This window comes from Monomorium pharaonis, chromosome 4, assembly GCF_013373865.1.
Source record: "Monomorium pharaonis isolate MP-MQ-018 chromosome 4, ASM1337386v2, whole genome shotgun sequence".
NCBI lineage: Eukaryota > Metazoa > Arthropoda > Insecta > Hymenoptera > Formicidae > Monomorium > Monomorium pharaonis.
Window position 1 is genome coordinate 6,213,684 of NC_050470.1, and position 26,530 is coordinate 6,240,213.

A 26,530-nucleotide genomic window follows, 5' to 3' on the forward strand; every position below is an offset into this window, starting at 1 on the left:
AATTTACCAATTGTTATAAATTTTTTAAACTAATTTTTATCGTTTTCCGCGCCTCACCCCTAAACGCAAAATACGATTTCCTTTAAATTTGGCTGGAAATATCTTTCCGTAACGTACAATCGACTGATCGATTATTCGCGAGAGGACGTGCATTTTTCCAATTGTTATAAATATTTGTTTAATTAATTCTTATCGTCTTGTGCACCTCACGCCTAAACGCACAGTACGATTTCCTTCAAATTTGGCTGGAAATATCTTTCCAGAACGGACAATCGACTGATCGATCATTCGCGAGAGGACGTGCATTTTTCTAATTGTTATAAATATTTATTTAATTAATTCTTATCGTCTTGTGCACCTCACGTCTAAACGCACAGTACGATTTCCTTCAAATTTGGCTGGAAATATCTTTCCAGAACGGACAATCGACTGATCGATCATTCACGGGAGGTCGTGCACTTTTTTAATTGTTATAAATATTTTTTTAATTAATTTTTATCGTTTGAAGCCGTGAAACCGCTACGTTCTTGTCGTCGGCTCTGGGTGCGGCAAAAAGCGGTAATGTACTTTACAAAAAAATTGCTGCATTATTCTGGTAATCAACTATGTTTTGCAAAAATGTATTTTCATAAAAATTTTTCATATACGGTTAATTAAGTCGTTCTAGACTTCAAAAAATATTTTCGTAGAAATTTGAAGACAGCGTTCCTTGTATTTATCTGACTAACGTAATTAACAATTTAAAAAACCACTAAACAATTAATAACAATCGCGAATGAAAATCTCATTACCAGGGAATTTTTAACGTTTGATTGAATGGTGTCCCCTGGAAACGCTTATATGACGTTCGGCTCTGGCTGCTCGGCGTTTGACTGCTGCCTCTGGCTGCTAGCTTGTGTTACATGTCCTAGGTGACGTTACAACTCAAGTCCCTAATGGTAATCTCGAAAAAGTAAGAGCTACAGCGTCTCTCCGCACGGTAAATCAAAGTGTAAAGAAGCCGAAAGTACAAATATAGAAAAAAAGAAAGAGAGACGAAGTCGTGCGATGTCGTCATCTACATGACGAACGTTGATCGTAATCATCGGCGAGTGGGTCATTAGCTCCGGCATAAAATTAATAAACTCATAAACAACCGCGTGAAACATCTTGCGATAAGCTGGAAAAAAATCCGGCCGTAACGACGTCGGATTATCGCGCGACAATCGCGGGGCCCTAAGTTCAGGGTTCAAGGTCGATGACGACGGCGATGGCGATTACATTGGCTCTTTAATACAAAGTGCTCGTTTTACGAGACATTAATACGCCACATTGGTCGTAAACCGATCGGGTATTATTTCTTTCATTCTCTTTTTCCCCCCCCTCCCTCCTCCCCTTCTCTTTCTCTCTTTCTCTCTCGCTTCCGGCACGCGTAAATGTCGCTCAGCCGCGAGAATGACAAACGTCGCGGAGGAATGAAAAAGGCGAGTCGCGCGTAGCGCTGCACAATTAGCATTTATAACGTGGTAATGGCGTAGCGCAAAATTATTGTCGCAACGCGCTCGCGCTCGCGCCTGAGTTGGCTGACGCGCGATGAAACTGATGATGCTGAATAATCACACGGTGAATGGACTTTTTGCAAGAGGCACGGAGGCTTTTTTGCGACGCGAACCCACGGCGGGTCGAGACCGCCGCTGGATTTCCCCGCGTTATTTAATGTCAGCGAAATACGTATACGTGTTACACGGATGCGGATAATTTCGCGTTACAAGAAATCAGTGGACACACAGGAGGGAGTCGTTAATGAGCCGCTTTATCCCCGTGGGGGTGATTCTAACCGGCTGTTAGAATTGAGGATTATCCGTAATCTTAACTCGCGCAATTGTGCCGCTTGGAGAATTAAAAGTATTTCAGATTTAACTAACTTAACGAGACCTAAACGAAAGGAGTTGCCGTTCCGCCAGTTCGCGCGACTTTCCAGGGGGATAATTAATTGTAAATCCAACCCGGCGTTCGATTACGATCACGCTCAGACGCAGTCGAGAGCGCTTCGCCCCGAGGGTTTCCAATTACGACAAAAGACGCTTTTCACGCGGTCGAGAAACCGGGGTATTAAAAGTGCCCGATCGAACTCGACCAATTAGACTTGCGGGCATTACGAGTAATGAGCCCGGTGTTTCTTGTTCTTTCATTCGCGCCGCGCCGCCCTTGTTAACGTGTCGTTGACCGTAAATCCGACGGAATGGAATTCGCCGCGGTTCTGCAACGTTGTTTGAATTTTGCGCCATTGCTAAAGGGGGAATAAAAAGGCGCATGGCTCTTAAACGCTACCGCCGCGGGGAGCTAACTGAATCCTTATTTAACATCGAATAATATTATCACGAAACGGCCAAACGAATACGGCAGACACGATAATGACGCGCTTTCAGCTTTCGGATCCCCCGATCCTTTTATTTTTCCTTTGTTTTTACGAGATCGTTAATCGTTAAGGAGCAGTGACGTAGCTAAGGAAGCGTGCCGCGATCGCCATCAGAATTTTGCCTTTATCGAATATATCGGCGGCAATCGGCCGACGCGGAATCGGCGCAAGAATTTCGTTCGGCAACGCGTCTCATTTACTTATAAAATAATAAAGGATTATCGTTAATGGGGAGGGCGAAACAGTTGCGGCCTCCACGTCGCCGAGCCTCCCCCCACTCCCCCCCCTCCCGCTTTAATGGCTCCGCAAGAAGCCGCCGGGACGCGGGCCTGAATTCTGTGCCCGATCACCGTGAAATAACCGACCGGGCCGGAATCGGTGTGCGTAGAACATAATGCACGGTAGCGCGGGGTCTTCCTAGTACTGCCGGCGATAAGCAGGTACGGGACAAGTCGGAACCGCATTAAGGCGGGCAGCACGCGGGAAAAGAGCTCTATCGATTTCACTATTACGTGCCGTTAATAATATCGACGACAGCCATTTCATCGGCGGATTCGAAAGCGAGAGGCGTGTACGCGTGATATATCAGACATGTCTTTTTTTTTTTCCCTTCGTTCTCTTCGCGGAGAACCACCACTCGACACACGGTCTTTCTTAATCCCTCAGCCATAAGTTTCTCGGAATATATATGCGCATACGAAAATGCATACTGATATAAAGTTCACTTTAATCTTTAAGTAGGTAGATAGTGTGATAATATATTACGTTATATAGTTAAATTTATATCGGTTTATACCCTTGTGAGATAAGAGAACGAAAAAATAATAAATTTTAGGACTTTAACAATGGAAAAGTAGAAATCGATCAGCTCTGTTGCCAAGTTAAAAATATGAAATGTATAAAAAACACTATATACTGGAGTGCTATGGCCACCCTACTTATTCACTTAAAAGTTAACGTATTTTAATTTTAAACTATTAATCAAAATATATTCATTAAATTAGAAAAATTATTCAACTAAAATTATCGCTGTTATTTTTGGCTCTATGATAAAGAAATTGCATAATGCTTAACTTTTACTGTAATATCAATATTCTTCTGCAGTTTTCTCGGCTAGAAGAATTTACAGATTTATTATGTCAATGATTAACGGCAGAGAAACTATCTTTTACGGAGAAAAAGGGAAAAAATGTGTCAAATAAACTGAACGAGGAGAGAGGAGAAACTTAAAACCTGCTCGACAACATGATTAGCGTTCGAACTTCTATGCTCGTATTATGGGATGTAGGCGGAACATACGCATTATGAAATATAAGGTGCCTTCACAGTCGCGTACACTTCCTTTGAATCGCTGGCACACACACGAAGCATACGCAAATTCAAGGACTATCATTAAAAGCTATTAATCTTTCAGCCCTGATCAATTTCAAGACGACGTTTTTGCATCATTGTAATTTAAGCCTCCATAATTCGAAGATCCCGAGAGAAACTAAAAAGCACAAAGATTTCAACGTAATTAATCTTGCAAAAGTACCGGAGAGAGAGGGAGAATTCTTTGTTATTAATCTTGCAAAGCTTCATCCCGTTAGACCGCTCCTGCGTGACGTAGGCTCTTTGTTTCTTGGACGTAATTTAATGAGACAGTGTTATCGTATTAACTACCTACTTTAACTGTGTGTGCGGTGGTAATATGAACGACATCTTTACAGGACGTACATCGATTTCCTTTCACTGCCACTCCCGGATACTATTGCTCGTATATATCAAGTATTTATCATTGATGTCATTCGATGATGGAGACTCGGAATTAATTCAAGAAGGACGGTTAAATATGCAGATATTAATGGCAGCGATGACATTCTCTACGAGTAACATTTTTCCATCGATATCAGTTTTATCATGTATCGCGGACGTGTCGCGATGATATGCAGGTGAAAGAGAGATTTCTTCCCGAAAAACGCGATATATCCCTGCGTTTCCGTAACATAACAGAAGTACTTACGCATCCTTAAACTTTCTAATCGCGCCCTATCATACCAACATGATGAAAACAATCACCTTCTTATTACCCGTTTTGCCCGATCTTGTTTTTCACTTCTTTCAAAATCATTAAAGCGAGGAAAATGACGGCGAAAAGGGCGGTAATACGGAAAGAAGAAGTTAATGGCTAGACAAGCTTCGTGAGACTCCATCCGACGTTCGTCGCGCTTCGCCGAGAGAAAAGAAAAAGAAACAATGAGGAGGCGTTTCTCGATCGCGTTCTTAATTTCCTGTCCGATTGTTGCCAATCGGCCGCCTGTGGCCTCTTTTGTGCGACGCCGAACCTCTTCTCCCGGTCGGACCACCTCGAATTAATTAGGTTAGACCAAGTAAAAACTGTGTGTGCCTGTTCACACCTAACTTAGCAAAGAGGCGCACATCAGCATATTGGCACAACAGAATTTTTTAGCGAAACCTGTTTGTATGAAATTTTATTCGTTTCGTAGTTTCGAGGCGCTATGTTTAATAAGCAATGCTCTGACAATTAAAGAATTTCAGAATGTCTCGCAACGGAGGAAAATTATTGAAAAAAATGGAAACGTAATTGTAGCAAGTTTCTTCAATTTAATATAATCAATGTAAAAAAAATTTGATTCGGGGATAAAGTTAATAGGCACTTTATATTTTTTATGAACATTTTTATGCGATTGCATATTTTTTCTGAAAGAGATACAAACTCTCTAGAAACATTTTTTATTTCGTGGAAGAACGACACTGTGCGCCTCGCGACGGGCATATCTCTTTCCTTTGAAATCGTTTTGCTTCTCTCTCACTTGGACTGATCCTCTATTTAGTTTCGGCGGCGCATGAGAGCGCGCTTGACGATGCGCGACAAACAGTGCAGTCTAATTAGCAGCCGTCTAATCCTACTCATAGCCGTGTAAATTTGCAGCGAGCCTAATCGTCGACAGTAATGCTACAACGTTTCTGAATACCGCAATCACAGGCGATTGAAGTAGACACGGAGAATCTGTCATGTTGTGCCGCAAGTGTGTGCGCCGATTTAGAGAAGAGCGAATCCCGTGCATACGTTGAAAGAATATATATTCACAAATGCGTATCAAAGAATACTCCGAAGAGAATTTTTTTTTTAATTTAGTTTTCCCCCTGCAATCGAAAACAAGATGTTTCTCTAAAAAATGTTACCTTGAGAGAATTATTTATTAATAATAAAATGATTTATTTGTATTCTCCTAAATATTTGTTCACAGCAAATCAATACATTTTGTTAATTAAAAAGTTTTTTAAATTGATAAAGTATTTACTTGAAAGAAATTTAATATGCTTGCTCGATCTCATATATTACAAGATATTTAATTACTTAAATTATATAAATGTTTTCCGAAATTCAACAAATCTGTTAAGAAAAACACAGAGATACATTTGTATTGTTTTAATAAATATTTTTCTCGGTGCGCTGTTATTGCTATTTACAAAACTCCTTTTTTTTTATTTTAAAATAACCTGATTTACATGCAAATAGATTTTTTTACAGAGTATGAGCAGTATTTTAATGAAACAAAAGTCGGGGGAATTTATTTCCGTAATTCGTTTTGGGTTAGGAGCATCCACATTTCTTAACGCATTACTTTGCACGAATATAAATTAAGCGCTCGATAAAGCTTACGGGGCGAGATAAATTTCCGATTTCCACGAGCGCGGTTAATGGCGGCGGTCAAATAGCGCAGGAGAGAGAAGTTGCTTTGCGTACCGTTTCTGGAATGCGGCGAATACGCTTTAGTTTCAGCATCCAATAAGTCCTATGCCGCATTTACGTAGACGAAGCGTATATATCCGATGTGTAACACAGCCATACGTGTAACGCATTAAATATTGAGAAGACTGTGCGGAGAGAAGAGAATTAAGCTCGATAAAGCTTTATATTTTTTTTTTGTGACTTGATTTTTCCTTAATTTTTTTTAATGAGAAATCAATGTGCAAGAATTCGCAAACACGAGTCCGCCGTTTCGCAAAAATTTTCACCGCACCTCTTCCGCGTGACTCTATGTGTTTTCCGCCGCACAATAGCCGACGTATCACAATGCGCTACAGTTAGAAGAATCATCTAGCCGATCAATTTCGCGAGATGCACGCGAGATGCATTCAACCTATGCGCTACATCGCACCGACGCGTTAAATTGAGCCGCCGTCGGCATCCTCCTCATTATTATTATACTGACGCATTGTTTCGTTTACCGAGCTCAAATTAATCCCGACGAGCGAGCGTCTCTCGCGAATTACCGCGGATTTCAAAAGAGATTCGTTGCAGGCTGAGATGCTCCACGCGAACAGAGATACGCGATTTCGTCCGGTGCGAATTGCGAATCGCGTGGTAATTTGGATAATTAATGAAATTTTATTTCGGCAAGAAACTGACACGAATTCACTGACACTACGAAAGAAGAATTCCACATTGATGTAATACAATATTATCTTTAACAGGAAATTTACGAATTATGAATTTTATTCCTGCTCCGAACCCTTTAAATCTCGTTAACGCGACACAGAATGATGGTGTCTTCATTTTACCAAATGACAGTGTCATTTATTAAACGGCAGAATGTACAGTGTGTGTATATTTTGATGTATACATTCTCCGCCTTAGGCATTGAATCTAATCGAAGGCGGCTGGAAAGCCTAGGGGATGATCATCTTTAACACCATCCGAATCACCGTCTATTGTGGTACGTAAAAGTCTCCCGATCGATCAGTCTCGCCGATTATAGGGAGGACAATCGCACGCGTCGCGAACCGAAGGCTCGCGTACGCGCGCATACCGCGCCGTGTCAAGCGTCACCACCTGTGCATACCGTGGCTAAACCGATTTTGCTTTTGCCTTAGCTTCCCGGGCTTTCCAGTAGATTAAATCCCGATCCTGTAATTGGATGTTCGGCGACGAGGAAGGCAGATGTCCGCCGCGAAAACGCTCGACCCGACCGAGTACGGCGCACCCGTTAAAATCATCCGCGTCGAATCGGGACACGGGGGTATATCGCAAACACGAAGGCGCGTTTGCATTTTGTCGTCCCCTTTGTCTTTTAACAATTAGAATATTCTTCTTGTGGGGGAGGGGGATAATCCATTTGGAAAACTTGTATCTATTACAAATGCACGCTTTTCACGCTTGCAAAATTGTTGCAAATATCCAATCTGAAACTTACACTTAATAGAAAAGAAATGCATTAATACTATAATAATACGTACGCTTTCCGACGATCAAAGAAACATCGCGCCATCAATGAATGTTATAAAGGCTCATAAAATCATTATCAAAATTATTTATTACACCGGATGCATAAAATACTAATACATAAAATGCTAAAGGCAAGTCGTAAACGGAAGAACATCAAACTCTATGGATGGAATTTTTTGCTATCCACGGTTATCTTTATGGGATATATGTTGTTGCAAAAAAAGAAACCTATAAAAATATGTTGCAAAGTTTTCATTGCACAATGATCAGTGGAGGGTTCACTCAGCACTCACACTTGTAATTACAAAAATCTCTTTCTCTTGGCACATACTGAAAATATTTCTCGTCAAGTAAATAATATCGTGAAAGGTTGAATTTAGATTTTGATTAAGCGTAATTCATAAAGGATAATTTCGTTGACGTACGGATAAGTAAGGCGAATAGATAAAAGATGCCTTCTATCAACGGGATGCACCTGTCGAATCCAATTAAGGTCTCCCGACCTTCGGTAATCTTTGGATGAGGTTACCGCGCCGCTCCCCGCGAAATTGAAGGAATCAATTCCTCGCGATTTTCTCGCGGAGCTAATTACAGAAAGCGTGCGAAACTTAATCTCATTACGAGTGACTGTGAGAAACGAGACTAACCGAGCGAAAGTGCATCAAAATGACGGCGTTCGCGTCCCCGCGGCTCTTCCATCCGATTGAGCTCCATTCACGCCTTCAAAAATGCACCGGGGAAAATTTATTAATGGGCATTAGCAGGTGTCTGTTTCCGCCAGAGTGATCGTGTTGCGACTCGTCATACACCAGGCGCGCGTGTCCAATTGGGATGCGCTCGAAGTTACCGATGACACGATGAAACTTGTTTCGAAAAAAAAAATGTCTTAACGTTGAACCATTTAAGTAGAGTTTAACAGGGGAACAAACACAGGAGACCGTAACGCTTTTTTTTTTAGTTTTTCGGTAGTTTTTACAAACGCAGAATAAAAATTATTTGTTTCCAGCTTACATGCCAAGGAGAGAGACTTGATTTACAATATATGAAACTTAATGACACACTTAATCCATCCATATCCCTTGAGTTTACTAGCCAACTAAAATCTAATCGCTCCAGTCGACATTTATTACCGTCTATATGAGCTTTTCTTCTTTTTAAGCCTACTTAACGCAACCTATTAACGACTTGACTTAGAATTCTTATTTTCGTCATTTTAAATGACAGAACTTTTTTTAAAATCAACTGAGAACTAAAACTCTTGCGGAGGCAAACGAAACTCCAATTTTTTTTTCGAAATTAAAAAATGTGGGACTAACTTTACATACATGCATTTTGTTTACGAGAACACGCCATGTAGCGGTGGATAGTGAACAGAATACCATCTTAAGAATAAAATACGTTCTATATGTAAAAATATATAAGCTTAAATTTATATACATTACTCTTGTCTCAAGATAATAAGTCAATCTTATTTAATTCGAAAAAGAAGAACAGAAATTTCTAATTTTATCTTAATCTTGTTTTATTTTTATACTACATGAGATTGTAATAAGATTAAACATGTCATATTTTTTGTCTTGGTATCAGAAATCCTTTCTGAGAAGGTGTGTGTGTATTTCTTATAACTCTTAGCAGAAAAACAACATGAATATCTTGTAAATGTTGCCTACGAATTAAGTTTACGTCGTTTCTGCCGAGAAGAATGTAAATCCTGCGAAAGGAAAGCCTACAATCGGAGGAGTTATTTTCCACGACGCGACTACTTGCACGACGGGGTGACGTTTTATATTTTTCATCGCTGGCGCGCCGCGGTAAGACAGGAATATTTTCCGCGTCAGCTCTACAAATCTTTCGTCACGGCGGCGGTGGCGGCGACGGGATAGTCAGAAGGGCGCGAACGACTTCATTCCTCCGAGCTTGCGTGGAATGTTAGTTGAAACGTGGCCGTGCGAAATACATGCGTGCGGAAAAGCGTGTAAAACGCTATGGATGTGCGCGTGGCGCCGCGCGTCCCTTTTCCCGACACACTCGCAGGGTCGCGTGTAATCTCTCTCTCTCTCTCTCTCTCTCTCTCTCCCTCTCTTTCTCTCTCTCTCATTTGTAAAACTCCAATCCGCAAGCGACCCTTTGCCATTTTCGTTTATTTTCAACGGTTTTAATTTAAATCCGCGCGCGTTAATACCGTCGCGCGAGTTCTACATCAACGTGCGTATGCTAAACGCAATGAGGACGGAATCCGTGGCATTTTTATATGCAAGGCGATTTAAACCCGCGAGACCAATTTCTCAAATCTTTGTGCAAAATGCATTTTTTTTGTATGCATTTCTACGAATAGGGCTATTATTGAAAGTGCTCCAGTTACATTCCTCTCATCTCCGAGCCTATTATCCCTTATTAACGAACGCTACGCGAGGGCTTGTTTAATTAAGCGGCGCAAAAGAGGGACGATACTATCGCAAGCTTATTCTCTCCGAGAAGGCGAACGGTATTTTCAGTAACGGATAAAGTATCTATTCAGACGCGAATTCATTACGGGCCAAAAGAGACCTGACAGAAGTCAGATTCTCCTTAGTGGTCTATTTCTACGCTAACATCGTTCTATTTCGCGTGGCGCATTTATCTTTCTCTATTTCTCTTCCCGCGTTAGCCACGAAGAGGCAGATGACAGAACCCGACGTGTAAGTATGCATAAAGCAGCACGGGTGATTAGGTAATGACTCCTTTAGCACTGGAACAACGCCAGCACCGCCCGGCACGAGAGATACCGACGACACTAACGACACTGCCGATAAAAGAATTCCTTGTTCCGTCGAGATCGTAGATCCGCGCGCGAATCCCCCATTATCCAAAATCATTACCGACGTCACGCGTGATTTGACGTCATTTGGACCGCCAGTTTTTAATCCAGTTTTATCTGCGCGCGTGCGACTTCCGTGCGCGATGGGCAGCGTAAAAAAGATCGCAAATTACAGTGCGCGGCGCCTTTTTACCGAGGTTCGTTGGCATTTAATGCGTTTTCGCGGAATTATGTTTAGCGCGTCTCCTCCCCTCCTTCTCGTTTCTCATGCTCTTTCTCTCTCTCTCTCTCTCTCTCTCTCTCTCTCTCTCGCGTCTAATTAGATTTGTCACGAAGCGCGACGCGTCACGCGCGACGATATTAAGTAAATAGCTGGCGCACTCGCGACTTCGTTGTCGAGTAACGAGGAGATGACACATTTAACGCTGGCACACGTCCAGTGCTTGGCACTGCAAAGTACCGAGCATTGACGATAAAGGTTCAACGATATTCAGCATGGCGGAAGATTTCGATCTGCAAGCCGGACTCTCCGACAGATCGCAATCGCGTTAATGTGTGCCACATGACGTTGTTAGTCTATTATTAATATGACGTTCATGTAGTGCCTCTCGAACGTAATTCCGAAATGTAAAGATATCCCGGAGCGCGACTACATTGATACAGTTGGCCGCATAAATTGGCGGAGTATAATTCGTGACATGAGGAACAAGTATCGTTTGAACGATGTTTCCAAAATGACGATTGAAATACATTTAAGAGAGAGAGAGAGAGAGAGAGAGAGAGAGAGAGAGGGAGAGAGACGAAAGTATAATTTATTTACGACAGCACTTTTGATGCAGGAAATGCAAAGCAGCCTCTTTAAACGAAATGTTGGAATAATAATATATCGTAGCTTTCTCTCTCACTCATGCAAATAGTCCGATACATTTTACCGTCAGCTTTCTCGGCGGAGCTGGATAATATTTTAGAATTTCAGGCTCTAAAATGCACTCTCGTCGCGAAATAAAAATTCGCAATTATTTTCAAACGTAATGCGTTCGATCGGATCTCGTTAGCGTAAAAAAAAAAAAAAAAACGACCCATGTAGGGTTTTACAATCGGCTCAGTACTGCGCCAACAGTAGTGAATACTGGCCGTCGGAGTTCGGGTACTGGTGCGGTACTGAAAACACTATTGGCGCAGTACTGGCGCAATGTTGGATGATAACTTGGGTCGACTATTGACAGACAGTACTGGTTCAACCGTCGTAGCCAGTACTGCCCCAATACAAGCATTACGATCGGCCCTGTACTGAGCCACTACCGGTTGCCAGATTTTCAATACCGGCGCACTACTGGTAGCACTAACGGTTTAGTACTGGTCGCAGCATCGGATTACAACTGATCTGGATGTCGGCAACTTATGCTAGTTTATAGACATTAATTTGATGAATAATTGAATACATGTATTTTTATGGATATGACATTTTATTGTATTAATAATCTGTCACATATATATATATATATATATATATATATATTCAATTATTCATCAAATTAATGTCTATAAGCTAGTATTAAAATGTTAACAATGTCAAATATTATAAATATTAATATTAAATATTATTTATGTATATAAATATTATTTTACACAATGTTATTTTTTTCTTTCTTTCTCTCTCTCTCTCTTTCTTTCCCTTTCTTTCAATTTGACAATAACACTCTTTTCAACATACATTAATTATAATTTACTTATATGTGTACATATGTACACATAGACTTACTTTATTTTATTCTTCTTACTTTTCTTTCTTAATTTTTCTTAACTATTAAAATTTTTTTTTCTCTCTCTCTTCTTACCGACTCTTTCTTTCTTTTATCTATTCTTCTTCTATTCTACTTTATCTTCAAATACAGTGTTTCTTCCTCTCTTTCTTTTAATATATAACTAAAAATAAAACATGGCACAAAGTATATTGACTTATCATAAAATAATTATTTCCATTAAAAAAATGGAAAATTTTATATACTTATCTGATTGTACAATGGATAGTACGTTATACTATAATCTCTCCTTCCAAAATGTAATATGCGTACAGAAACTAAATAAAAACTTGCTCGCCATTAACCTCGCGCATGTCACATCATTAATCCCGAACTGTCACATTATCGCCGTGAAGCTCGCCGCGGACTCGTCTGCTAACGTCAAAGCATATTCGACTGTATATTAGTCTGGCAGTAGTGCGCCGGTATTGAAAATCTGGCAACCGGTAGTGACTTAGCCAGTCACTTGCCAGTATTGGCCCAGCATTGGTCTTCGTTGTAACGCCGGATTATTTTATTAAGGTTATGTTAGATAGACAGCCAGTCACTTGCCAGTATTGGCCCAGCATTGGCTGACAGAATCTTGGCAAAGAATCGATTGCCGTAGCATTGGCCAAGCATTGGTCTTCGTTGTAATGCCGGATTATTTTATTAAGGTTATGTTAGATAGACAGCCAGTCACTTGCCAGTATTGGCCCAGCATTGGCTGACAGAATCTTGGCAAACAATCGATTACCGTAGCATTGGCCAAGTATTGGTCTTCGTCGTAACGCCGGATTATTTTATTTAGGTTATGTTAGATAGGCAGCCAGTCACTTGCCAGTATTGACCCAGTACTGTGTGCCAGAATGTCGAGCAATGTATGGGTGTTAACCATCGGCCAAGTACTGGTTTTTGTTGTAAGTAGACAGCCAGTCTTTTGCCAGTGATGGCCCAGCACTGACTGACAGAACCTTGGCCGACAATTGGCTGCCCTAGTGTTGGCTAAATCTTGGTTTCATTGTCACATCCGGCAACCCTATATGGGGAGATGGCTAAACGATAGATCGTTAATGAGCGGTGCAATGCACCACCTTCGTCGGCTAGATCGTCCGATCGAGCGGCGCGCGATGCTTTATTTGCATCATTGACGTCTAAATTGGACGCGTGAATGGAGGTCGCCCGCGGCGAGCGGGCTAACGGCAATCGGCGGACCTATAAGAGAAGCAACACGAGACCAGAACTCGAGATAAGTCCTCAAACGTGCCGCCCATGCGAGTATCTGCTCGTGATTCGAAGCAGAAGCCTCATTCGCCACAGGAGACGCTTCTGCTTATCTGCCTTGTTCGCCGCTGTGACAAAAATGGCCGCGGCGGAGATTTTCCATGAAGAATTTCCGCTTCCGAGCGTCATCTTCGCCTCTTCGTTCGTTATATAGAAAGCAGTCAGTCACGTCGAATCCTCAAAGCATAACGTCCGCGATATGCTGAATCTCTATTAAATAAAAGCAAATCAGATATCTGACTTAAACAGCGTGAAGTTTCCAACAAGAAACGCTCTTTCGCTAATTTCTTCTTTCTGACGAAAAACGCTCGAGTGAGAAAACTCTACAACAGTACCAGTACAATTATATTTAACGTATCTATTGCTAGACGATACTATTTAAAGTAAAATGTGTACAATTTTTGTGATAGAACTGGCTTTTACATCTATATTCATATGAGTATAAACATCTATAACTTCTCTAGATCCAGCTTCAGCTATAATTCACAAAGATTGCATAATTCACGAAGATTTCAAAATCGACAAATTACCGAAAGGTGTCTGCGTTTCTGTAGTTAACGTTACATAAATCGTCGCATTAACGCTGCGCAAACTCTCGCGGATTAACGGCGTTAAGCCCGCGGCGCGGTTTAACGTTCGAGAATCGCGAGCGACAGCCCGAAAGCCGCCTGTTATTTCAGCGTCCACCATCCCACTTTCTTTCTCCTTCCCCCCTCCCCCCCCCCCTCATCTCTCTCGCTCCGTCAACAGATTGCGGACTTAATCGGCCGTGAAAAGAGCAAATCGTTTCGCGCGATTATCCGGGTGTATTGTCTCCTTTCCATCGCGGCGCGTCCCTACCCTCGCTCGGCAGGGAAATGCGCGCGGTCCTTCGACGAGGGACGAGATATTAGCGCGGAGAGGTGTAACCGATTCGTAATGCCCGCGGGATCCACGATGTGAGTTCGGGGAAGACCCAGGGGGGAAGACGTGGAGAGGGGAGCGAGGAGCGAGGGCGCGTCCGCTTCGCGAGAGGGGTGACATTTAATTATCCTCTGAGAATTCAGTAATTTTCCGTTTTGTCGCGTACGTATACTGCTAGTCACTTCACTCAGGGATTGCTGGACCGCGCCACTCTCGGGGAGACTTTTCCGCGTTTTCTCGGGAAAGTGTCACGTCCCGACGCTTGCGCAACGTGAAGTAAGTTTTAGAAATCTCTTTAATACTCAGACTTCGCGAAATAGAGAGATTGCGATATTTCTCGTCTCAACTTACGTATACTTTTATATCGGAGATCTGCAACATAGATCCTCTTATATCGTTCTGATCCTACGGACACAGCGTTATACCGCGATAGCAGCAATTAATTCTTGCAAACCCTTCTTTTTTTTCATAACGGAGAGATGATATACTTTTTTTTTCTCCGCCCCCTCTTTATATTGCGATATAAACGAAAATTCCCGGGGTGCAGGGGAAAAAAAACGACTCGACGGCCGTGCGTCGACACGTTTACACGCAAAGACGCGTGTATACGCCGTTTAATTATTCCCCGGGAATCCGGCAATTTTCCGTTTTATCGCCCTCCCACTTTTCGCGTCCCCTGGTAGAAGAGGGTCCCTCGCCCTAGACTTTCGTACCGTATGGCGGCCATACCTCGAAGGCTGATCCGCATTGCTCTTGTCGTAACTTACAAGTGCCCATTTCTCCGCCTATCACCGCTCGTAGAAGCACCGACATCGATATCGCCATTCACCGTAAGGAAAAACGCTTTCCCATCGAAGGTGACAAAAGAAGCTCGCTTGGCCGCTTAAAATAAATGGACCGATTTATGAGCCACGGCTGAGGTCTCGGCTAATCAACTTTCAGTCGCGATAAAAACAACTTATGAAATATAGCTGCTCCTTTTTCGGTCGGTCATTTTTCAATTTTTTTCAAATATGTACTTTTGTTCGGTAAAAGTCGTCATACGGAATGATTAAATACTGTGATTTAATGATTTGCGGAATGATCTCTTCGTGAATTTATTCACAATGAAATTAACGAAAGAAGAAATCTTATATATAGCGACATTAGAAACTCATATTATTACGGGTTTCAAAGCTTCTTTAAAGGATTTCAAACAAATCCATGAAATTAAGTTAGTTTACATATTTTGTAATAAAATTGCGTATTATTGCGAAATATTTAAAAAAAAAATAAATATTTTGAAAATAGCACAGACTTCGCCGTCGCCTGTACAATTTTAATTCTTTCTCTATGTAGCGTTTAAAACGATCAACTCGTTTAGATTGCACGCATGAATCTCCGATGAATCCACGGCAGATTGTGTAAAAGGGCGCGACCACCGCGGCCCTGCACCCACGTACATCACCGTCCCAAGTTTCGCGTCCATATAGCTTCGCGTTCCTGCCCAATGACCGCGGTGTGTTCGCCCCATCCCTTGCCGTCGCCCTCGTAATACCGGCGGGCGGAGCGAGCGGCTCTTCTCTCCCGCGGTGATCAACCATTTGTCACCAGGCCGCTGGATTTCCCATTTTCCGCCCGATTTCCCGGCAACGACAGTGATATCCCCCTCTAAACGCGGCTCTCAACCCTCGTCCGCCACGTCGTCCGCTTCCACCCTCGTTCCTCCTCGGTGCGAGGTGGAAGAACGAGGAGGAGGTGGTACTACCATCGCGACGCCCGACATCAAGGTATCACTGCCGGCTCAAGAAGAAGAACGCCAGGGCTGTGTTTGTGCAGGTTCAAAAATTCTATTGTTGACAGAGAACTCACATTTTTTTTATACGAAAATTTTTTAAAATTAAATAGTCAATGCTAAAATTAATTAACTGTTACCTTGATAAGAGAGTAGACAAAATAAAATGTGCGGATAAAATATTATAACAGACAGGAAATTTTTCGTTTTTATTTGCACATTATAGTGCGAAAGGAGTGCTAATAACTTGTTTAATCTGTCTACTCGTTAGAATATGACAGCTCTTTAGTTTCAGTAACTTCTCGATTATCATTTTGTATCGATTTTTATAGAAAAAGTATACAAAGTTATATGTATATCAATGTAATATCAAAGTAAAAATTTCTTGTGAAATCTGATGCATTCCTAATTTTTCAGATTTAATAATTAGATATCTCGGTATTTATATAAGATATGCGAGTCATATTTTAATAAAAATAAAATAGAATTTTGACGCGACGTTGGTTTATTTTATTTTACTTTATTTTATGATTCTTAATTTTTGCCCCAATTATTTAACACTTCGTCTTAAATCACGCGTAGTGTTAATGTCCTCATTGCAAAATTAACAACCGTTTGGAACGAGGACGAGCTCTGTGCAAGGACAACCCTGAAGGGGGTTTCAAACTATCATCAATGCGAACGGTGGCGTACACCCACCGTTATCCGTTGAAGGTACTCCACACCGATAGTGGGGGAGCGCCGTCGGCGTTTCCGGGCGATGCTATTGGGGAAAAGCTCATTTTCGCTGTTAGCACCGACGCGCCTGGACGCTCGTTTGTTTTCCACGCCAACGCCATTGTCATCGTCACCGGGCGGAAAATCGATACTGAGTCTTTAAATGCTTTTCGTCTATCGACGAGCAAGGAGAGGAGGGTGTACGGGGGCATGGCGGGCTTTCTGTCAATGTGATGGAAGGAAGAGGATGGGAAATCTGAATCGGGAGAATTTTCGCCAAACATAAATCCGTTGTGCAGTGCACATTACGGAATTTGTTAGATCGTCCGTATTCTCTACGTGTATTGAAGTATCGAATTTGCTCGAAATGGAATGCGGCAGCTGATGCATCCGGAATTGGACGGTACCGATTAATAGGTATACCGCTTCAGCGTGATAATATTGACGACGAACACATACAAGCGTACAAAATTGGCAAAATAATGTCCCATACGTGCAAGATTCTTTCGGATTCCGCGATTTTATTTAGCGAGACGTATAATGGGGCGACTATTATCCCCTGTATGATAATATAATATTCCGGAAGAGGCTCTCTGATAACGATCGTGACGCGCCATTCGCGTAATGAGGATCGCGTGTGCCCTGTGCGGAGGTTGGGTACTCGAATGTCGGCAGAATGTTTTCCTTGCACACAGCACCCCTTCCTCCCTCTCCTCCCCTCCCCTCCCCTCCATCCATCGTGCTCTCCGGTAATATCTTGGAACATCCGCTCTTTAAGGGTGAAACGCGATACCCCGCCGCTCGTTCGATACCTCGTTATTATAATGTGACTAACACTCGTTAACCTTTACAGGGGAACTCTAGTTCGCGCTGGTAACAGTATCCACCTCCGAGTTAACCGACGTTTTCGCCACTGTTCATATTTGCAATCCATACGAATCGTAAGTATTATATTATAAAGTCGATATGTATCTATACAGTTCTGCCTCTAGTACACATTCTCTTACTTATACATTTTTTATTCATTTAGCGTTGTTATATGAGAATATTAAATAGCATCAGAAATCTTTACATTAGAGAGTACCTGTTACACTGTATAGAATACATATTATTATATATATATTTATAAAATAAGAGATATATACATATATATATATATATATATATATATATATATGTATATAATGATTATTTTTTATATTACATTAGCATTACGATGTAAAAAATGTGTCTTAACAGAGGGAAAGTAAGCTGCGTATAGAGTTTTTTGTTAATCTAATATGCGCGAGACTTTTTTAAGCGGACTTAAAAAAGTTACGTTGCCACACGAACTACTAGTAACAATTTCACATTACATGAATATTAGCTTAATAGATATTCAAATGTAAGCCATTTTAATTGCGGAGACTTGACGCTTCCGCGGCACCATAAATATAACTCATAAATCATGTCAAATTATGAATTGAATTTTGTACGACGTCGCTCCTTAAGACGCGTCACACTAAACTGCAACATCATAAATCGTTTCTTTTGCCGGCTATATCGTCAGCCGCGTGATGATGAAGCTACCAGGGCTAGAGTAAGCGAAGGTATATAACTGAGATTGCATAAGGCGTCCGTCATTCGTATTACGCGTTATTTATTTCAACGTCGCGTTGTCTTCCAAGTAAGAATAAATAAGTAAAACACGATGTTATCATTATGCCTGATACACATCAAAAATAACGTAAATGAGAATAAATAACCAGAAACTGTACAACATCTACCGAAAAAATAGCGTGTCAAAAAAGCGTGTTAAAAAAGAATCAAGATTCAGATTAAACCGTATCTTTACAAGAGAAATTGTAATTTTATTTATCAAGAAATTCAAAATTTTTAGTTCTCTCAAAATGTACAATACGTATTATGCGGTAATATGTATTGTTACATGACGCTATAAGGATATATACTCACATGGTCGCGTGATACATGTAACTTATGGACCGTGCCTTATTTATTTCACTCATACCATTCTCCACGTGAGGTCGTTCGATTGTTGAATTAGACATATAGTAATAAGTGAACTAGTTAACGTAAGCGCGAGGTATAGCCATAAGTAAGCTGTAAAGACAGTATTGCAATCGGAAGGAAGTGTGAATTTTTCCCGTGGTGCGTGGCACGAATGCGTATTACGCTCATGTAATCTGTTGTGCGCTGTAATATTTTAGAGAAAAATATTGCGTTTACTTCTAATCACTGGGATCAAATGAATAACGACTTTTTTTCGGCGCCATACGTCTCATAATATCTATAATATTTTCCTGCACTGATTCTAAATTACTTTACGAGAGTGTTTGTTAAAAATTTAAAACTAGCACTAACATAAGTTCGTATCGCGTTTATGCAGACATTTGGTCACCTTTTTCCTTTTAAATATTTAGATACTTGTCAATGTGATAAACTATGATAGCTAGTTACTCGCTCGCCTTATTGTGTTAATATATGCGCTTCTAACACAGTTTGAACTATCGCGCAGGCATTGTCCGCACCTCGGCATTGCCCTCAAAGTTCCACTTTGATGCATAATTGCAGATTCCTTATACTCGTTTCCATTATTTAAGGCGCTGTAATCTTCAAACTACGGTGCCACTAGAGCGCATTTTACGTATCGCAATCCGACAGATACAGTACGGCCGAATACAAATAGAGCATACGGAGACACGAATCGATCTTACAGTCATTAGCACATTGAATATGATTGCTCGATAAACAGCTGACCAGAACGACCGCGTTTGCGCTAGATTAATGTCTCGCGGACATGAACCGCGCGCGTTTCACATTCTTTAATTAGACAGGTCAGGAAATTCGCCGCAAGTCACAGCGCGACGGACCTGCAGGTGCGTTAATCTCGAGATCTCCCCGTGGGTTTTTACAGTGAATTGAACAGGCGGACGCGTTGAATAAACGAGGTCGGCGGGATCCAATTGTAAAGGTCGAAGCAAACCCGCGCCTACTTATTTTAATTATGCGAGTGACGCGCTCTACTTCGTGCGTCAAGTTAAAAAATCGACCGACTCGCGCCGTCTTATTTCCCCGAGAAATGACAAGGATACTCGCTCTGAATGGCCAACACGGAGAAAATACACGGAGGGAACTTTATATAAAAAATTACTGTGTACAATAGTAGCCACGGACCACAAGTAAAAAACATAGTAATTTCTTCCTTGGTCCGCGCTTACTATTTACTACACTGAAAAAAAAAATGTTAATTTGACTAAATTTTTCAACTACATTAAATTTTGTCTATTCAAGTATTCATATATTTCAATTAACTATATAAATACTTCAATTGAAATTTGTGTATTTCGGTTAAATGCATAAATTTTTGAACTGACAAAATTTTAATTTAGTTGGAAAATTTTGTCAAATCATTAATTTTCTCCGTGTTTTCTCTTAATCAAAATTATCAGATAAATAATTTACTTTTAATAAGATTATGTATAAATGTAAATGTATATTGTCCTCTGAAAATGTGCTTGCTGAGCTATCGAGATTCGGCGGTATGCAATTGTAAATGTGCTCACACGGGAGGGAACATAAATTCTTATCCGTTTTTCTATAACCGCACTTTCGCGCGGTGGTTCGCGTAACTCGCACGTGGAATATGACTATGTGACTGATAACGTTAACAACACACGTTGCGCGACTGCAGCCGAGGTTTAAGGTCGCTCGTAACGTTGCCCATTATAAGATGTTTGCGGGTAATATCAAACGAGATGATTTTCAAACGAACACCTGCCGTCGAGTCAACACCGGAGGCCAGAGTGACGTTAAGTGAAATCCTGTTTTTCGTTTTTTTTTTTCTCTCTTTTTCAGGATCACCGGGGTCGTAATTAATGTCTATCAATTACGAATTGCCAGATTGCACATTGTTGCGCCGCGTTGTCGAGAGTCCTTTCCGGTACTATAATGCTTCGTTTATAGCCGGTCTTTAAAGGCTACCGCGTACCGCATCGTCCGAGAAAATTCATTATTCTTACCGCGGTGAGGAAAATCGTAAAGTCTTCCAAAGAACGTTATTTCGAAATCCGCGCGAATTGCGTGCTCTCGTTAATGATACCGATTTTGCGATTTTCCTCGCTGACAATTGAGTGTTAATATAATTTTATCATTATTTATCTTAGCAAAAATTTTTTCTCTTTTAAATACGTACGTGATTTCTGATTAAGAATAACAACACGATATTGCCTCGGCAGTATTTTAAGACAATTTTTCCAACACATTTCCGAAGATCCGCAGTCCGTGCCATTGTCGTCGAATAATAGCCGCGTTGAATTCGCCGAATCGTTAGCGCGATCCCCGGAATTAACGCTGCTCGCGCGACATCGCGTGTAGTAATATGTATATCGCGCGTATGGGAAAAGGGAGACCGACGCGGCGGACGAAAGGAGGACCGGGAGGAACGAGGACAGAACGGAACGGCGATGAAAAGGGATGCGCGGAGAGAAAGGAGAAGAGGAAGAAAAAAAAAGGAGCCAATACGAATGAAAAGAGAAGCGGAGCCGCGGAATAGAGCCATAAAGGCTTTACTGCTCGCGTCAGACCGCGCGGTTCGCGAGGCTCATTGTTTCGAATTCGAGACTTCCGTTTGGTCGGAGCGGCCCCGACCAGATCCTACCTATTAACTGAGGAAGATACACGCGAGTGTTGTGCAGCGATGGATACACGCCGGGGTATACGGAGACACCGCTGCGCATTCATAAACGGCTGTCGAGCGGTGAATGGCGGTACTTCGGGGAAATTTGTGGGCTATTTGAAAAGAAATTTTTGTCTCTATTATGAGATAAATTGCGACCGAGAAGCCGCCGGTGAATTAGTCCGTCCGATTCACTCTCTTCTCCCCCTTTTGATACATTGTATGCATCGGGGTATAATAAAATAATGACGTCCCGGTCATTTTGACAGGCATTTCCTATTCCGCCGTAGTAAGACGTCTGAAGGAGACTGAATGAAAATATAAGAACACGAGTCAGGTTTAAATTCGAATCGGGGGCTTTTGTCGATTTTGTTTGTGTAATGAAATTTTCGAAATTCGCTTCACACGGCTTTCGCGGCGGGCGGTCTTTAAACTCGTAAGCACTTGCGTGGGGATCAATCTGATCGAGACACGCAAACTATAAATTCACTACTAACTATGTTACATAACAAAATGTTTCGTGAAATACAGATTTTTTTTTTAATTCTCACGTTTGGAAAATATTACAATCACTTACGTCAAGAAATGAAATTAATTCGGCGCTATCTCGAAAAACTTTCTGCGCGGAGCGCAGAAAGATCGATCTCTCGCATCTCGCGCTTCGTTCGTTTTCATATGCAAATCGATTCGAGGTAGCTATCTTTACGCTCGATAGTATCGGACCTCCGCGCGAGGCTTTATTACGTCGCTAATTAGTTTGGGTGCGGACGGAAAGTGCTAAGTGAAACAAAAGGCCCGAGCTGAATCGCAAAGGTCGCTTCGAATTGTGAAAGAACAGCCGATTTTTCTTTCGGCTCGCCTCGTATCGCCCATCGTGATCTCCAGCGACTTCCTGTTCTGGCTTTGCTAGGAATTAAATTTCCGCTAGGAATTAAAGGTAAATTTCGCCTTTACTGACAAAGAACCTCACTTCGCACATGATAACGCCATCCATGAATTATTATTACTCTTCCTTTCGTAGAGACAGAGGCGATGTAACATAAAAAAAAATTAAAGAAATTTGGACTTTGTCATTCTTTGTCATTTGCTTTTCAATAAGTTTTTTTTTTCTTAAACGTGTCGTTCTTAAAAACAAATGAAATTCAAATAATTGTTTTATATTTTCTTATGTACAATTAATTCTTATTAGTAATTAAATCGCACTTATCCGAATTGATAGTACAATGAACGCATTCACTTTTTGCGAGAAATGAAGTGAATCCTTGACCTTTTTTTTTACCGCGATGTAGCCCCGTTATTTATTCTGCGAAATGATATTAAGTTGTTCGCAACTTCAACTATAATCTATACAACGACGACTCAAGTAAGTATGACAATCATACTCCAGTTGTGATTTACTTGAATTCTTAACTAAGAAACTTTGCGTGTAACGTTCGTGGATAGTCAACACCAAAAGCGATATTTAATAGCGAACAAAAGCAATCTAGATTGATGAGTAACAACCAGAAAGATAATACACGACCAGAAAATATACTGAAATGCCAAAAATCGATGCTCGCGATCGGTCGAGATCAAATGACGAAGTATAATAATGGCTCTTTTGCCGGTTTTTTCCTCTCGGTTCGCGTTTTTTTTTTCGCACGTACCCCTCTCTTTCTCTCCTTCGTTTACTCGCTTCCCTCTCAACCCTTTCCTTACCCGCTGCATCTTCGTGTCGGATTCTCGCCGATTGTGTCGGTGCGTCGGTGTGTCCAGTCGGCGAGATCCGGCAAAAAGGATGCCGCTCCCGCGGGCATCTCTCACAATCAGACGGGGCTGCCGAAAAATACGTGACACGCGAAAATCAATTTCAACGGCGGTTGGCTCCGACGGGGTTAGCCGTAAAAGCCATTGTATCGGTGCCCCGACAAGAGGGAGACGGAGGATGACGAACGTCCTTTCTTCTACGCCGTGCGAGAGGAGGACTTTGAGAGGGCACCGCGCCTATATATGCAATTCTGTCGACCGTGCGAATTTCCTGTGGCTGCGGATTGGGTGCTAAACGATGTTTTATGCGACGATTTGCGGCTTTTCGGCAATGCGACCGGACGGCGCGAGCGAAATTACGCCCGCCGACGAGCTCGCTCGTCGATTCTTAAATGAATGACGATGCGCGGGAAGGCATCCGGTCGTCAGTGAACAAAAACTTAGAGGAGACTGCTCCGAAAAATCGGCCGTGCAAAAGTCGGGCTCCTTTAAATTATAAAATCAAACGTAAGCGTTCCTCTATGTTAAAAATCTCATCAAAGCCATGTATTTTTGTTGTAAAAAATTTTCGTATTATTTAATAATGATATTCGATTCTATAATTTTAATATCGTATTTTTTCACTACGTTATATAACTATAGAATCTTATATTATCGCGGAGATATTTTTTTCCAGAAGAACGCGTATTATACGTGAATTGAAAATGAAATAGACATATTTAACTATAATATATCTATTTAATTAGGACTCGTATTATTGTCACCTTCACGTAACGTATTAGTATTAGACAAGATTGAAATCTTGAAAAGAAAACATTAACCAATGTGTCAATAAAGACCGGGGAGATTTACGCATAGACACACGTGCTTGTCCTCGTCCCTTGCCGTGCACCGTTACCCGGAGCGTGTAATCTGCCCCAAATTTATTTCTATTTGGTCTCGAGGGTCGGCGATGATTTGCCCCGGGTACTGAGAAATCCTTGGAACGTCGCAAGGGAGCGATCTCGCTCATGTCTCATCATTTTGAAAGAACGGCGAATGTGAAACGTTTCATTGTGGCCAATGACCGTTTCATAAATCAACTGTGCTTTTAACGGCAACGACAACTCGATCGTTTGATCGATCTTGTCGTCGTTAATCGTTGGCAAACTAACAATAGAAAATAATGTAAATATTATAAAAACATTTAACATTATTGACGTTAAAATTATATTTCATGTATCTCTCTCCCTCTCTCCCTCTCTCTCTACATGTTCTTAGAGGGAGACTTACCCTAGAACGACAATAAACGCTCTCTTTCAAGTTATTATTAAGAAAAAAACGACATCAAGCGAAGCTCGGAGAATCCATATAGTTTGCAAAAATTACTTCTGTACTTACAATTTGCGTGTCGTAAGTGCAGAAGCGGAATACGCGATATCCGTAGAGGGGTGGAAAGTTGGGGAATAGGGTTTCGCCGAAGACAGGATAGCCAAGGACGGGAGGGGGCGCGGAGATCCACGGACAAACTGAGACGGATCGGTCGCATAAATCTCCGGGCTCGGTCCAATATAAATCCAAAGGCAGCGCGTCGACGCCACCGGCGGACATAAATACGACTTAGCAGGCCGCGATCTCCAGCAGCTAATTGAGAATTATTTCCCCGCGATAGTAACTGCAAGATCCCGCTGTATGTTCGTAGCTCCCTGGCTAATTTTCCCGCGAGTTACGCGAGGGGGGGAAACCCAATTGAAACCGACGCTTCGATTGAATTCACGAGGTATTGCGCGTGACGCTTTGGACTGGAATAAAATGGTAATTTATGTCGAGAGAAAAGCAACTTAAACGCGATCGGCCCCGATCCTCGCTAGTCCATTTCTGCAAATGTTTCTGTAATATTTTTTTTATACAACACGCACACAAACTGTTTTTGTAAACGTAATTTATTTGTTAATTGAATTATGGAAATGATTTTTCTTCAGTTTTCATTCTCTTTTTATTCTCTTGTTATTTCTTATTCTTTATTTAATATTATGTAATGTATAAATTCGGAGAGAGAGAGAGAGATCATGCATCAAATAGACAAACAACTCAGATGAAATTTCCGGATAACGAATTATAGAAAGTAGAGAACTTCTGGTTAATTGTATCGTGCTGTTATTTGAAAGCAAATTATTATATAAAGCTATTATGGCCATCTAATCTTCTCAAAGAAATAATTAAACTTCCTCTTTCCATCTGCAATTGTACGTAGATATAATACATGGAAAGAGCGAATCAAAAATACCATCAATTTTCTGATATCAAAAACGAAATCTCGGAGAGAAAAATATTTAAAAAAGATATCGAGTTTACAGATGATATCTTCATACACAAATGTAATTTAAGATCAATTTATTTAAACTGCTTTCTTACAATTAGGTTACGCAAACTCGCGGGTAGATTACGCTGATTCTTGAGATATCTTCGATAAAATACAAAATTGCTTCATGTGTTTGTTACGTAATTTGCATTATCTTGACGGACGTAATTCCGAAGCGCACGAATCGCAGCTTCGGGAGAGCGGGCGCGATGTAATTCGATTCTCGTTCGGCCTGGAAGTAAAGAGAGCAGAGCCGAAAACGGCACCGCAGCTCGGCCGCTTTCGTCTCGCTGAGGTCGAGTGTCTCGAAAGAGCTGTGCACTTATTTCAAAAACGAATGGTCACTTAGCGCAGCGGGGCGCTCGCCTCGCAATCGGTAAAAAAATTCTGGCAGCATCCGGAGTCAAGTAGTAAATGGGCGGAGGGCTGGTGTTTTGTTTGTTCGGCAAACTGTCACAACAACTCGAGCCGTTGGACCCACCTCCCCGACCATCGTCGTCTCGTTTTCACGAGTGCTGGAAACTCGAGTGCCACTGCGACTCGTGTCGCCATACTCGAATGTGATTAATGTACGTGTTTTGTCGGAAGAAAAACGAGATTTCTCGACCGGAAGCAATCAGTATTACCGAATGCATCGTTTTTTCACAAAATCCTATTTTATCACTATACACGCGTACACGTGATTAAAGGATCTTATATTCCATAAAGTTCTACTAAATTCGTCTACTAAATCTAAAAAATGCGGAAATTTTTAGAACTTTAGCTAGATATAGATCTGAAAATAATTTTGTTTTGGACCATAAAATTAATTACGTAGAATAATAATTACATTCGAATACGTTGATGATAATGTTGTAAAAAGTTTTTACATTCTAACAATC

General features: G+C 41.3%; 1 protein-coding gene and 1 long non-coding RNA gene across 3 annotated transcripts in view; one reads left to right on the forward strand and one right to left on the reverse strand.

Annotated features, from left to right (window-relative positions):
* LOC118645112 overlaps window positions 1-26,530 on the forward strand; it is a 109,547-nt gene that overhangs the window by 54,483 nt on the left and 28,534 nt on the right. For both annotated transcript variants that reach the window (XR_004962867.1, XR_004962866.1), the window contains one exon: window positions 17,741-17,828. This is a non-coding gene — a long non-coding RNA (uncharacterized LOC118645112). The remainder of the gene's footprint in view (window positions 1-17,740; window positions 17,829-26,530) is intronic.
* LOC105838877 (muscle-specific homeobox protein tinman) overlaps window positions 1-26,530 on the reverse strand; it is a 55,073-nt gene that overhangs the window by 16,657 nt on the left and 11,886 nt on the right. The gene's annotated exons all lie outside the window — the stretch shown is intronic.